Genomic DNA, 13,216 nt, shown 5'->3' on the forward strand with positions numbered 1-13,216 from the left:
ATCAACCCCCCCGAACCCCCGTGGGGGGGACAAGTCCCCCACACACCCCCACGTGTGGAGGGGTTTACAAACTTCTTGGGGTATACATCTGGTTGAAACAAAGACCTCTGAACAATCATGCTCCACACCCAACAATGGCCATGCAAAAACTCATTGCCATCAAGACCAAAAATATCTTTATTTCTATGACCCACATGGGGTCCTTCGTCACCTAAAGGGTGGCAAACATTATGGCCTCCAATAACCCTTCCTTCACTAGAGGAAACTGGCTATCCTCCAATAGGTCCCATGTGGCTAGCATGATCGAGAGTAGCAACCATGCATAGTGGAAGGGTTTTCTCTCATCCTATACCTCGTGATAATTCAGAAGGAATTCACTTCATAAGTACCATGACCAATTAAATGGAATGCCCTTCACACATTGTGCAGGTAATGATAACACTAGTGTCGGAACCTCGTTTGCACAAAACTTCCTCATAACCTTTCCGACCAATATTTGGGTGGAAATATTCATAGTGAGATCATTGATAGATGTAATGGAATAGTTGTGTAGCTTTTTCACCATCTCAAACTCCTTTTTCATTTTATCCACCAAGTCTTTTTCTATTGCCTTTCCACCAAACCCCTTGGCTGGATTTAAGCCCCCATGCGACAGGTGCGTGATCCTGTGGATGAGCATGTCTTTGATGGCTATAGGCATTCCTAGCCATAAGTAGCCATTTTTCACGAGATTAAGCAATTTCCGCACACAAGTGGTATTAGTCGTAGTGTGGTGATATTGGAGCACCCACAATAGGTTCAATAACCTAGAATTTTTAACTTTGTGGATCCATTCCACCATCTTCAACTTAGTGACACCTGAATCCTGGTAGTAACCATGCTTCACATAATTGGTAGTTGTTAGCTGTGGGAACATCTCGTGGTCTGCTAGGTCTGAATCCTCCATCTTCAGTAGGGGAATTTGCATGAGGCGTTGACCTTCAAAGGGAACCTACTCCAACAACAGGGCTGTAGAAATGACGAACTTGTCAAAATCTGGGTCCTTGGTGGCCATTGTCTTCCCTTTTCACGAAGCGATATAATCAAGTAACATGGAAAAGGGCTTCACTACCTCAGGGTTAATGTCCCCAATTCCCTGTCCCTCATTAGCCTCCAAATCAACAACCCTCTCGCGCTACCTTTCCTTCTTATTCTTTTGAGTAGGAGATTGTTTTCTAGCTGACTCACGCACTGACACCGACTTCTTCTGCTTGTCCTTCTTCAGCTTCTAGGTTTCTTTAATAGGTGTAGGTTTTAGCCATAGTGACCACGACACTCTAGGCATAGGTGCAGGAGCTTCCAAACTCACAACCTCTGAAGCGACTCCTTCTGATGCAATCTCTGAGGAGTGCTCATAGTCTCAGCAAGGCTTGTTCCTAACATGGTCTCAAGGATAAACAATTGGTTCAACACTGTTAGATTGAAAAATGTAGCTCTCACGACCAAATCCTCAAAAAATGAGCATCTTATAAGCAACAAACAACTCAGCTTAAGAATTTTGAGTGTGCAAAGTGTTCTCTATTGGACTACACGGGTAATTTATAGGGGTTTTCTAATTGAAATCTGACTGTTCGCCCCAAGATTTGATCAGTAATGTTGTTTTGGTAGCAAATCTTCAAATATTTTAGCCTTAAATTCCGCTATCCTACTCTTCTTAACCATCTCCTGGTAGTCAAATCACGAAAAATGACTCCAAGAATCACTTTCCTACTGCACTGTGTGGCACCTCCCTTCATAGCACAGCTCCCTGCGTGTAGCTTCTTTTAGTGTAACTTCATCATATTCCGCGGAGACCATTTGTCATGTAATACTCCACTCCAGGTAGTGTAGTTTATAATCCCATGCTCCCTTACAACTTTCTCGAGCACTAAGACTATCCTGCCATCATATAGTCATTGAGTCTGATCCCCTGTATATGGCTTTAGTCGGCTACCATTCACCATTCTCAGAAAAGGTTCTCCAAATAGCTTCACGAGTGGAACTATGCCTCCATTTGTAATATCTTTTATAACATATGGCCTGAGCTAGTGCATCTAAAATTTCCTTGGAAATATACTGAACTTTCTATCATACAATAACACTAGATCATTTAACTTGAACATGCACAACTTGATATGTCAATCGTGCCATGCTTTTTCATGTTCCTTTTATACTTGCTGATGGAATCTAGCTAAGAATTTTTTTTGTTAAGCTTCATTAGTTGTGCGAGCCATCCTTTAAAGGCTTCACTATTTTCCATACTTGTGAAAGATGCTATGCATAGATTAGGCATGATATATTCCATTGGAATCACAACTTCTACATCATAGAGAAATTGAAAAGGTGTCTGACGTGTGAGATTCTTGTAAGTAGTCCTATATGCCCATAGCACGGCAGGGACGCACACATCTCAATCATGCCGCTATGTATTGTAAATCTTTGTCAGCGTTTGCTTCAATATCTTATTAAAGGCCTCAACTGTTCCATTACCCTTAGGATGATATGGTGTTCTATTTTGATGACCAACGTGAAACTATTAAGTCAATGCGATAATTGTTTCGTTTAGGAAGTGCATACCCTGGTCACTCATCAACTTTTTTGGGTAGCCAAATCTGGTCAACACATATTCAAATACGAAATTCGTTATTGTAGCCCCTGTAAAATCCTTCACCGATTGTGCCTCCACCCATCTAGTTAGATACTCTGTCATGGTGATGATATAGCATGCACCTGTCTTCTTTCCTGGGGGCTAAATTGGTCCAATGAAATCAATTTCCCATTTTTCAAATGGCCACAAAGATACCTGAGGATTCAGTGGAAGCTCTTCCCTCCGTGATGGTTTTTCCATTCTCTAACAAGGATCACATGACTTACAATATTCTTTTGAATCTTTATGCAGCGTAGGCCATGACAGTCATGTGCTCAAAATCTTCTACATTGTCACTTTTCTTTCGTAATTTCCTCTAGAAACTCCTCCATGAGCTTCATCAACTATGTTATTTTGTTCAAATTTTGGCGCATACCATCGTAATATCTCATCTACACCCATTTTATACAAATGACCTACAATTATTGAGAAATCCACTGCGCACACTACTAACCCTTTCTTTTGATGACTGGTGTATCCTTCTGGTGTTGTTCTTGTAGTCAAAAAGTGGATAATATCTAAAAAGTGGTTATCTACTACATGCATGGCAAAGAGTTGTGCATCGAGCAATCCTTCCTCCAAATTAGTGGGCTCCTCTCTTGTCTCAATCTGCAACAGATGGTCAGGTCCTGCATTCAACCTACTTGGCTTCACAATCACCTCAAAGTCATACTCTTGGAATAACAATAATCATCGGTAGATCTTCCCCCCCAACGTAGGCTTATTGACAAGGTATTTAAAGGCAAAATGATCTGTGTACATTTTGAAATGTCTTCCCAACAAGTAGTGCCTGAAATTTTGAAGTGTGTACACCATAGCCAACCCTTCGCACTTTATCGTTGAGTAATTCATTTCTTCCCTTGATAATTTTTTTCTCGCGAAGGCTATAGGGTGGTCCATTTCTCCCTCACCAGCCTATGTTACTACTACTCCTAACATAATGCATGTTAGCTTATTGGGGCCTGACCCACATTCAAAAGTGTTTTAGCCAAACAAATCTTGAAACTAGCGGCCCTTTCGGAAACAGTCCACGGAGCATGGACTGAGGTCTCACCCGAGCTAGTATGGGAGGGTGCTGGAACCAGGTTTCCACACCCTTGGGATGTCTTGATGAGGTGTGGAGATTTCACAAACCAATCCTTCGCACTTGTAAGTGTTTCCCATAGTTATTGACCCTCACGTAGCCCTTGTATTGAGTACGAAGAGGCACTATCTAGATTCGTTACCCTTAGTATGTTTTCTTATATATCTGACTTAATTCAATAGTCTTTATCAATCATTCAATACTTGTAACAAGTGCGCACAAACATAAACCTTAAAGAGATGCATAAAACCTTAACTGAAGAATAAACACACAGATCTATGAACATATGCATAATAATTCAGAAACACTTATCTCTTATTAATCTTCTGTTCCAGTACAATCTAATTCCACCCTGCGCAATCAGCTGCAAGGGTCTGTGCACATAGCTACGAGCTCTACTAGGCCTCTGTGTACACAACTGGAGAGCCTCTTCTACTACTGCGACCCACCACTCAGACTTACAGACTTAGAGCGAATATCACTTTCAATGACTCATAACCCTTAGATCAAGACTAACTGAAAAATTGCCTTCTACATCTAGAACCTCGCTCTATTTATACATTCCCATGGTTCGAGGACCATAGGTAGGCCGACATCTTCTAGATTAAACTACAATATTTTAGGGCAGACTACCCTTTGACTTGACTTATTACAATTCGTGCTCTGCGCACTTTTCGGGGCCTTTACAGTACCATTACCCAAAATTTCTGGCTTTAAGCCCAAAAACCATTACGCAGGGGATTCTCTACCCAACAAGCCCCCAAAACAAACATCGTGGCTCCTCCCGAGTCACTTGGATAGTGTGGTGATCTTTGCTTGGAGTCCATCCAGCAACCTCTACGCTTCGCGGATGTCTACCACACATTCCTCCACTGTATGTTGTATCAATTGTGTGTGACTCTCTGATGCATCGTTGTCAAAGGAATCCTCTTGTATTTTCGCATATGTGTCTTGCATCTGGGCTAGCTTCTGCTCAATCGTGGCAGTGACCATGAATGCTTCCTCTAGCTAAGGCTAGATGGGTACTTTAAGCCCTGCTTCTTGCTGGCGTGTGGTGTCTACCTATTCTTTTAGACCCTAGACCTCTCTCATCTTGGCCAATCACTGGGTGAGGGCGACCATTTGCATAGTCCCCCAAACATTGTCATAGGCCTGCTATAATTCCCGCGCTTTTGTCTCTAACTGTTGTAACATTGGTTCCTCTTGAAGTGAAGTGAGCATGAAGAGGGACTGGTCCAACAATCCCATGCAATCCTATACAATGCACTCTATCTCTTTCAACCCTGATTAAATGGCATGGTGCCACTGCTCTCTGAATTTTTGGATTATGGAGGATTTGCCTTTAGTCACAGCTCTGCGATCTATAGGTTTAGCTCCAATTATACCTTTGCGGCCTCCTCCTAGGTCCTGCGGACTCTAGATACCAGTTAATGAATCTTTTCTACTACAGGGAGTTCCACCAGCATGGCCAACTCCGAAATGCTACTACAGACCTCCTCCATTGCCTGCTCTAATCCCTTGTTTTGGGTGACCAGGCTATCGTGCTGCAAGTTTGAGATATTCTAAATTTACCTTTTGCTCACTCAAGACTTGGGGAGCACAACCCTCCCTGGCATGAAGCTCACCAGTTACCATCCTACAACTAGTATAGGGTTCCTTTGGGAAGGGAAACTAGATTCAATCCCCAACCCCTCATGTCACCTTCAGCGTCTACTAAGGCAACACCTTGTAGTAACACCAAAGTGTTCATTGTGCATGCGTGCACCATCTGCTTAGCTTCGGCTATACCTTCTACAAGTTGTGGTTCCATCACTCTTGGGGGTCACACCTATAATGCCTGCAACTGTGCTCTGAGTGCCCCCAACACAGTTGTCTGCTTCGTCATCAATTCTTCTAGGGTATCCTTAGTGATATCACGAACTAGATTACGAATGTCAACAAGGTCTCCCTCCATAATATCTGTTGTCTTTATCTTTTTGCATTCGGGTGGCTGCTCTTGGACGTGTGGCCTCTTGAGTTGGATCAATTTTGTTGTAAGGTCCATGCATTCATATGTCTCCACCTCCCCTTATATGTCTAGCTCCATGGACATTTCCTGACGTTCCTCGGTCTCCCCGGTGGGCACGATTATGGTTTGTACCATCTGCTCTATTGCGACTACCTCAGCTGCCTTCCATTGCATGGTTGCTTCCTATTCCTAATGCTTTCTCTCTTCTAGCTTTGCGATGCACAGCTTGGTATCCCTCTTCCTCTATTGTGTTGTGATCATTTCTAGTTCCACCAAGTCTAGGGCACACCAATCTAGAGATCATGATGCCATTACTTCGAACATTGCACCATTTTTGGCAATGAACGATAGCTTTACCAATTCTCGAGTTGGATCTTTGCATGCCTAGATATACAAGTTACGCATATCCATGTTGAATTCTGTCATGATTTGTAAATTGGTATATACTGTCAGGGACAAGCGCAACCTATGGTTGATCCATGTTCGTAAGGTCACTTCTACGAATGCCCAAAACACTTTTATCTCCTGAATCCTCATCACATATTTCATTGCCCAAAGCGAGGTGTACTTCAAAACCTTGGGTAGGTTCCTATCAATGGTGGTAAACTGGTTGTTCGCCAGTAACTCCTTGGTAACCAACAAGATGGATAAGAGCACCCATGCATAGTGGAAGGTCTTACCCTACTCCTGAGCTTCCCTACAATTCATCAAAAATTCATCACAGAGAAACTGTGCCCAGTTGAATGGGACCACTTCTGCACATTGCTCAACCAATGCAATTACAGATGTTGGCACTTCCTCTACTCGACATTTCCTCATGAGCTTCTTGGCCAACAGCTAGGTGGTGATGTGCACCACTCGGTCCTTGATGCTTGCTATTACATACCCTTGCTTCCTTTTCTCCAACTTATATTTGGCTTTCATAGATTTTGTGAGGCCCAAGTCGATGCTCTTTCCTGCGATGTCTACAAGATTTCTTCATTTAATGGGAAACTGCGAAATTCAGTGAATTAAGTTGGCCATGATGGGAATCATCTCCTCTAGCTAAAGATACCCATCATGTACTAGACACAGTAGCTACTATATAAAAAAAATTATGATGGGCGTGTAGTGGTAGTGGGGAATCCACTACAATTGGAGTAACCCAGCCTTCTCCACACCGTTCAACCATTTCTATCGCAGTAATTTTTCCATGGCCAACTGTGGGGAATTCTCATTGTCCGTGAGGTCCGAGTATTCAAATTTGATATTCAGTACCTGTCCCAGGAGTGGACCATCAAACCTTATTTCATTTGGAATAAGCGGGGTCTGGAGTGCACTCTTCGTGGCCTCCAGGTCCTTTGGTATCTTGACTATCCCTTTCCATGGAGGAATGTGGGGGGGTAAATCTATCGTTGACGGTACTTCAGAAACATTATCTGCCTCATTGTCCTATTCCTCAATTCAGGAAATCAAGACTTGCAAATCTTCCTCCTCCTTCTCTGTTTCGACGGTGACAACTTTGCCCTTCTCTACCATTGATAATTTACTAACTCCTGGGTTTCGTGGTGATATCTAGGCTAGCCCCATTTCCTATTTTCTTCTTTGTGGTTGTGGCATGCGTGGGGACTTAGGTATCTCTGGTCCACCTGCTGCCTCTCCAGGCTCCTCCTGGGTCACCCGGGCTCTGAGGTAACTTCTGTGAATCGCACTTTGGTTCTCGACATTATGTCTATATTGGATTAGCTTGGTCGCAGACTCATGGGTGGAAAGGTAGCTTGGTGCTTGCTATTCTGTACTGGCTCAAATCTCAAACAACCAAATGTGGCTTCGCAGCTACCCCATGGACTTTTATAGTAACATTTGAATTTGAATTTAGCCATTTGCTCCATATCTAAGTCAGTAGTACCTCCTTGGCGGCAGATCATCCCGAATCTAACTCTTAATTCCTGTCTTAATGGCCGAACCCCACTCCTTTCTGTCTTAAATTAGACCTCTTTTCATGAACAGTGACATCAATGGTCACCTCCCACCCTTCTTGTATAGTAGCGCAGACCCTTATGTGCGACCATGATCCCTGTGACAGACTAGTCCTACGCGGAACCTCCTTTCCGAGCAGCTCTCCCAAAAACTTGTTTATAGTCCCGCGCCATCTTTCAACTACTTGGAGCAGTGAGACTATTCTTCCTACATATAGTCAGTTGGTCACACCCCTGGTGTGAGGCTTTGATTTTCCTTATAGCATGGGCTATAGCCACCCTTCAAATACCCTTGCGTCTGGGAGTGCGTCACGTTCTTCCTTGTGTGGTACACTCCCTTGTTCAGTAAGGTGCAGTTGCAGCTATGATAGTAGGGTCGCAACTCTTTCTAATGCAATAGTAGGGTTGGCGAGACTTGATCCTAGCTTGCTTAGTTTTTTGCAGCCCACTTGCATGACTTCGATTTCTAGTTCACTGATTTCTTCATCTAATGTCACACTTCTCTTCCTGAGTCACACCCACTCCTCATCGAGTTCACGAAGTTTCATGATTCCTTTCCAAAGGTCTTCTTGCAACTATCTAATTCCTTTACCCAGGTCCTCGCGTCCTATCTCTATTACGGGAATTTTGGTCTAGGGATTCTCCTCCGTCCTCCTAGTTTCCCCTCTTCTTGACACTATTGAGGTCATTTCCACACTCTGGTTTTCGCTTATGGTCCTATAGGCCCATCGAACTGCTGGTACATGTAGGTCCCAATCCGTTCATTCCGCCTAGTAATCTCTATTCATGATTCCATGTAGCTTTGTGAATGCTTCATTGTGGGGTATTTGCAGTGTGAATCACTTTTTGTGTTGCCGCGTTAGGTTATAATTTTTATCCTTAACCTAGTATGTGCTTTCCCATCACACATCTGCACCCACCGACACATGTGGGCACACAAATTGCTTTGCCTGGCTACCCAGCTTGCATTGGATGTTGGGGACTACTAAACCATAAGTGCATCCATCTTCTGCATTCGTACTAGCTCCCAATATTCTTCTAGTGTGTCTGTCTGCATCGTGTCGGTGTCGCGCGTAATTCCCATTCCATCGCACCATACCACTGCAGTTTTGGTATTGACCTTTTGAATTTGTCTAAGAATACATCTGTGCCTATCTCCCCATCATGTGTTGGTAGTTCCCTTGCTTCGGTCCTCACACACTAAAGTGATCTAATAATCATGTTGTAATTTAGCGTTGTTACTTCGTGCAACTGGTTCTAACAACATTCTATTTCTTTGTCCAAATCCGAAGTACAGGAATTGTTGCACTCCCATGAGATTCTCCCATCTTCAGTCGAGTTCACCCGATCCTGGTCTTGTGTCGTTATCTAGTAGATGCAATCCATCTCATCGTCAAGGTCATCCTCACGCACAGGTTTAGTGTAGCGTGCTCCTTCAGCTGGATCTAGCAGAACTACTACGCGTAGGGACTTTTTCTCGAAAACCATTTTTCACTTCTTCGGGTTGATGACTCCATTCATATCCATGACCCAGTATATTCCTAACAATGTGGGGTATGGGTTACTATCATCCACAATCTATATTACCTGAAATTCCATCTGCGTGCTCACACGTTCGATATCCACTATTACCCCTTGCAATATTCTGATGGGTGCGATCTTTTGTTGGTTCGCCATTTGTAATTGAATAGGAGACCACTATAACGTGGGCATGCCCATGCATTACCCTGTCTAATTTGGTAACACATTCACGTTCGAACCCAGGTGTAGGATGACTTGATCCATCTCATATTCACCAATTTGCACTGTCAACCGCATTTCCCTCCCAGTGCATAATGCATGCCTTCCCAGCTTCCTAACTACGTGTGGTTCCCCTAACCCTCTACACCTAGTTTTTTATTCCTGTAATCCTTTAACCACCTTATTGTTGTATAGAAGCTTCATGAATGTATCTAAAAAGGTATTAAGCATAGAAGGATCCATTCCTGGCTCTGGTTGATCCTTACTACCTGAAGTAGAGGCCTCTGTGAAGCTCTTCTTAGCTTCCATAAACGTTTCCCTTGTGCACTCCAAGTCAAACTCAGGTTCCTTCGTAGGAGCCTTGTGGACCCATGTATCATCCTTGGGTTGCTTTCCCTTATCTTCCCCTATGGTTGCATTGCTTCTAAGCACCATGTTTATGTTGGGGTCTTCTTTGCATAGTTCAGACATCATTATTTGGATATTTTGAGTCGAATTAGGCTATAGTACCCCTTTCTCGCACATCTGTGTGATCAACATTGGGAAATCTACCACTTCATGATCAAACTGATAATAGTACAAAAAAACTATTCTGGTCAGGTTCATACAGTCAAGCACGTAGTGCCCAGGTCCTTTGCAATTATAGTAGATTAATAGTCTGCGTTGTCGTCCGGGTCTCATTCCTCCTCGTCCTCGTCTGCGTCCTTGGAATCCACCGCGTGCTATTGCTGCGGCTGGATCTTGACCTCACACCTCGATTTGCATCCTTTAGGCAGGTGTTTAATCCATCAACAGTTCATAACTCCGTCAATTTCTCTCATCATGGCCCACTGATCTATAAAAGTTACAAAATAGCTGCTACGGAGTCTATGTATACTTCTGCAATAGGTGACAGTTGTTCGTAGTGTGCTTTCCCCTACCTGACAGATTGTGCACCAGATCATGGGTGCTGCACTTGGCCCTCCCTGTGCCTCTGGTCTCAATGGCATTGGCCCTCGTCCTACCAATTAGTTCGTGAATATAGGACATTGATCCTTATCGTGGCCCTGGCCCTTACATTTTATGCACCACACTTCTTTGTGCACTTCCAGCCGGGGTTCTCTATCCAGGAAAACGAACCATTTGTTGGCTTATTGGGCCCTGACCCAGGTTTAGAAGTGTTTTAGCCAAGTAAATCCTGAAACTATCGGCCCTTTGAACAAAAATTCACGGAGCACGGCTTGATGTCTCAATCTAGGTAATATGGGAGGGTACTGGAACTAGGTTCTCTGCACCCTTGGGATGTCTTGATGAGGTCTGGATATTTTGCGAACCTATCTTTCACACTTGTACTATTTCACACAACTATCCAACCCTCGTGTACCCCTTGTACTGAGCGCGAAGAGGCGGTGTGTAGATCCCTTACCCTTAGTATGTTTTATTATAGATCTGACTTAATTTAGTAGTCTTTATCAATCATTCAATACTCGTAACAAGTGCACACAAACATAAACCTTAAAGAGATTCATAAAAACTTAACTGAAGAATAAACACACAGATCTACGAACAGATGCAGAATAATTCAGAACAACTTATCTCTTATTAATCTTCTGTTCCAATACAATCTAATTCTACCCTGTGCACTCAGCTACAGGGGTCCACGCACATAGCTGCGGAATCTACTAGGCCTTTGTGCACATAGTTGCAGAGCCTCTTCTACTACTATGACCCACCACTAGGACTTACAGACTCAGAGTAAATATCGCTTTCAATTACTCATAACCCTTAGATCAAGACTAACTAAAAAACTACCTTCTACACCTAGAGCCTCACTCTATTAAATTACAATATTTTAGGTTGGACTACCCTTTGACTTGACTTATTACAATTCATTCTCCTCACACTTCGTGGGGCCTTTACAATACCATTACCTGAAATTGTGGGATTTAAGCCCCAAAACCGTTACGCAGGGGATTCGCTGCCTAACAATGCACGAGGCAGCAAAATGTACATGAAATTCATTTTTAGAATCTGGGAAGACCAAAATCGGCACAGTGACCCTATTCTCCTTCAATACATCTAAATTATCTTGACATTCTTGATCCCAATAGAATGTAGCATCCTTCTTTAACCGTTTCTCCATGGGCCCAGTAATCTGAGCATTAGCCTTAATGATTTTCCTCTAATATCTTGTATGCCCAAGTGTTGCACGCAGCTTCTTGACACTTCTCTAGGCCTCCAAATTTACTATTACCATGATCTTGGTAGGGTTCACCATCAACCCTTTCTTACACACCACATGACCTAGCAATATCCCAAAGGGGACATAGAATAAACACTTCTTTAGGTTTAGCGTGATCTGGTACCTCTGGTACGTATCCAACATCACGTCCAGATTTTCTACATGGCGCTTCACTAAGTCGAACATAGTCTAATCATCAGAATACACTTCCAAGAACTTATGGATGAACTCTTTAAACCTTTTTATAGCTACGTGAGAGAATATCGCGGGCACATTCTTCAGTCCAAACAACATGATAATGTACTGAAAACAACCCCGTTTAGTTGCGAAGTTCACTTTTATCCTATCCTCTAGTGCAATCTTCATCTAATGCTACCTTGAAAATTCATCAGTGAATGAGTAGGCCTCCTATCCTCTAATGTTATCTAATACCTCATTAATAAATGGTGTTGGAAAAGGATCATGGACACAGGCATCATTAAGTTTCCTGAGATCTACGCAAATCCTTATTTCTCCCTTCTATTTCTTTTCTTGAACCACCATTGGGCTCACCCAGTCAGATTCCTCCAAAAATTCAATAATTCCTGCCTCAAGCATCTTATCTAACTCCAAGCATACATTTTCTTTATACTTGGGATTAAGGCGATATGACATCTCCTTTATAGGATTTACACCTAGTTTTAATGTAATTTTCATCACACCCAAGTCACCTATGATGCCTTTCGGGACCGAGAACTTGGTAGGGAAAAGATCCTTGTACTCACGGAGTAAATCAATAACTTTATCCACTATGGCATCATCCTAGTAGTCCCTGATCTTCACAAATTTTGGATATTGTTCAGTACCAATGTTCACTTTCTTGGTTTTCAATGGTGCGGTGATGTTCAAGTTTTCTATTTGCAAACCTCTAACTTTGTGATGGCCTTCTTCCTCTAGAATATTGATATTTCTGGGATCTTCATCCTCCCCCTCAGTGGTCACATTATAACATTCCAGCACATGGCACAACTTGGTGCTCCAATCTAGCTGCACCAAATCCAGACGATCCTACAATATTCTGAAGATCACTATCTTAACCTTCTGTAGAGCTTCATCAATGCTTTCGAACCCATCTTCAAAACTGAAGGTCATTAAGAAGCCTTACCTTTATATATCCCACTTCGTGGTTCCATGGCAGAGCTCTATTTCCATGTACCAATTCATAGGGATTATATCCAGAGTATGACAGAGTAAGTGCACCCACTCTGGATGCGGTTTGTTCCATAAACTCTAGTCCACGTCACTAAATGATCCCATGGGTCATTTCTCCCATCGTACTTCTCAGTCAGTCGAATTTTAGGTGACGCAAATCATAGCCTCATCATCGTTTTGTAATCTCGCCATTCATCACTGTTGTCTTTATGCGAACCCCACCGTTGTGCGAGCATAGCACACAATTCCAAATCCAATGCTTGGAAGCGATGATCCTCAGGGACTACATTTTCAAAGGCATCCAAAAGCTTATCTACATCAGTTATACCATCATAGTATCGTACATTTC

The sequence above is a fragment of the Pinus tabuliformis genome, chromosome 5_1 (genome assembly GCF_031772625.1).
Source record: "Pinus tabuliformis cultivar Carrire ecotype Pingquan chromosome 5_1, CPIR1, whole genome shotgun sequence".
Lineage (NCBI taxonomy): Eukaryota > Viridiplantae > Streptophyta > Pinopsida > Pinales > Pinaceae > Pinus > Pinus tabuliformis.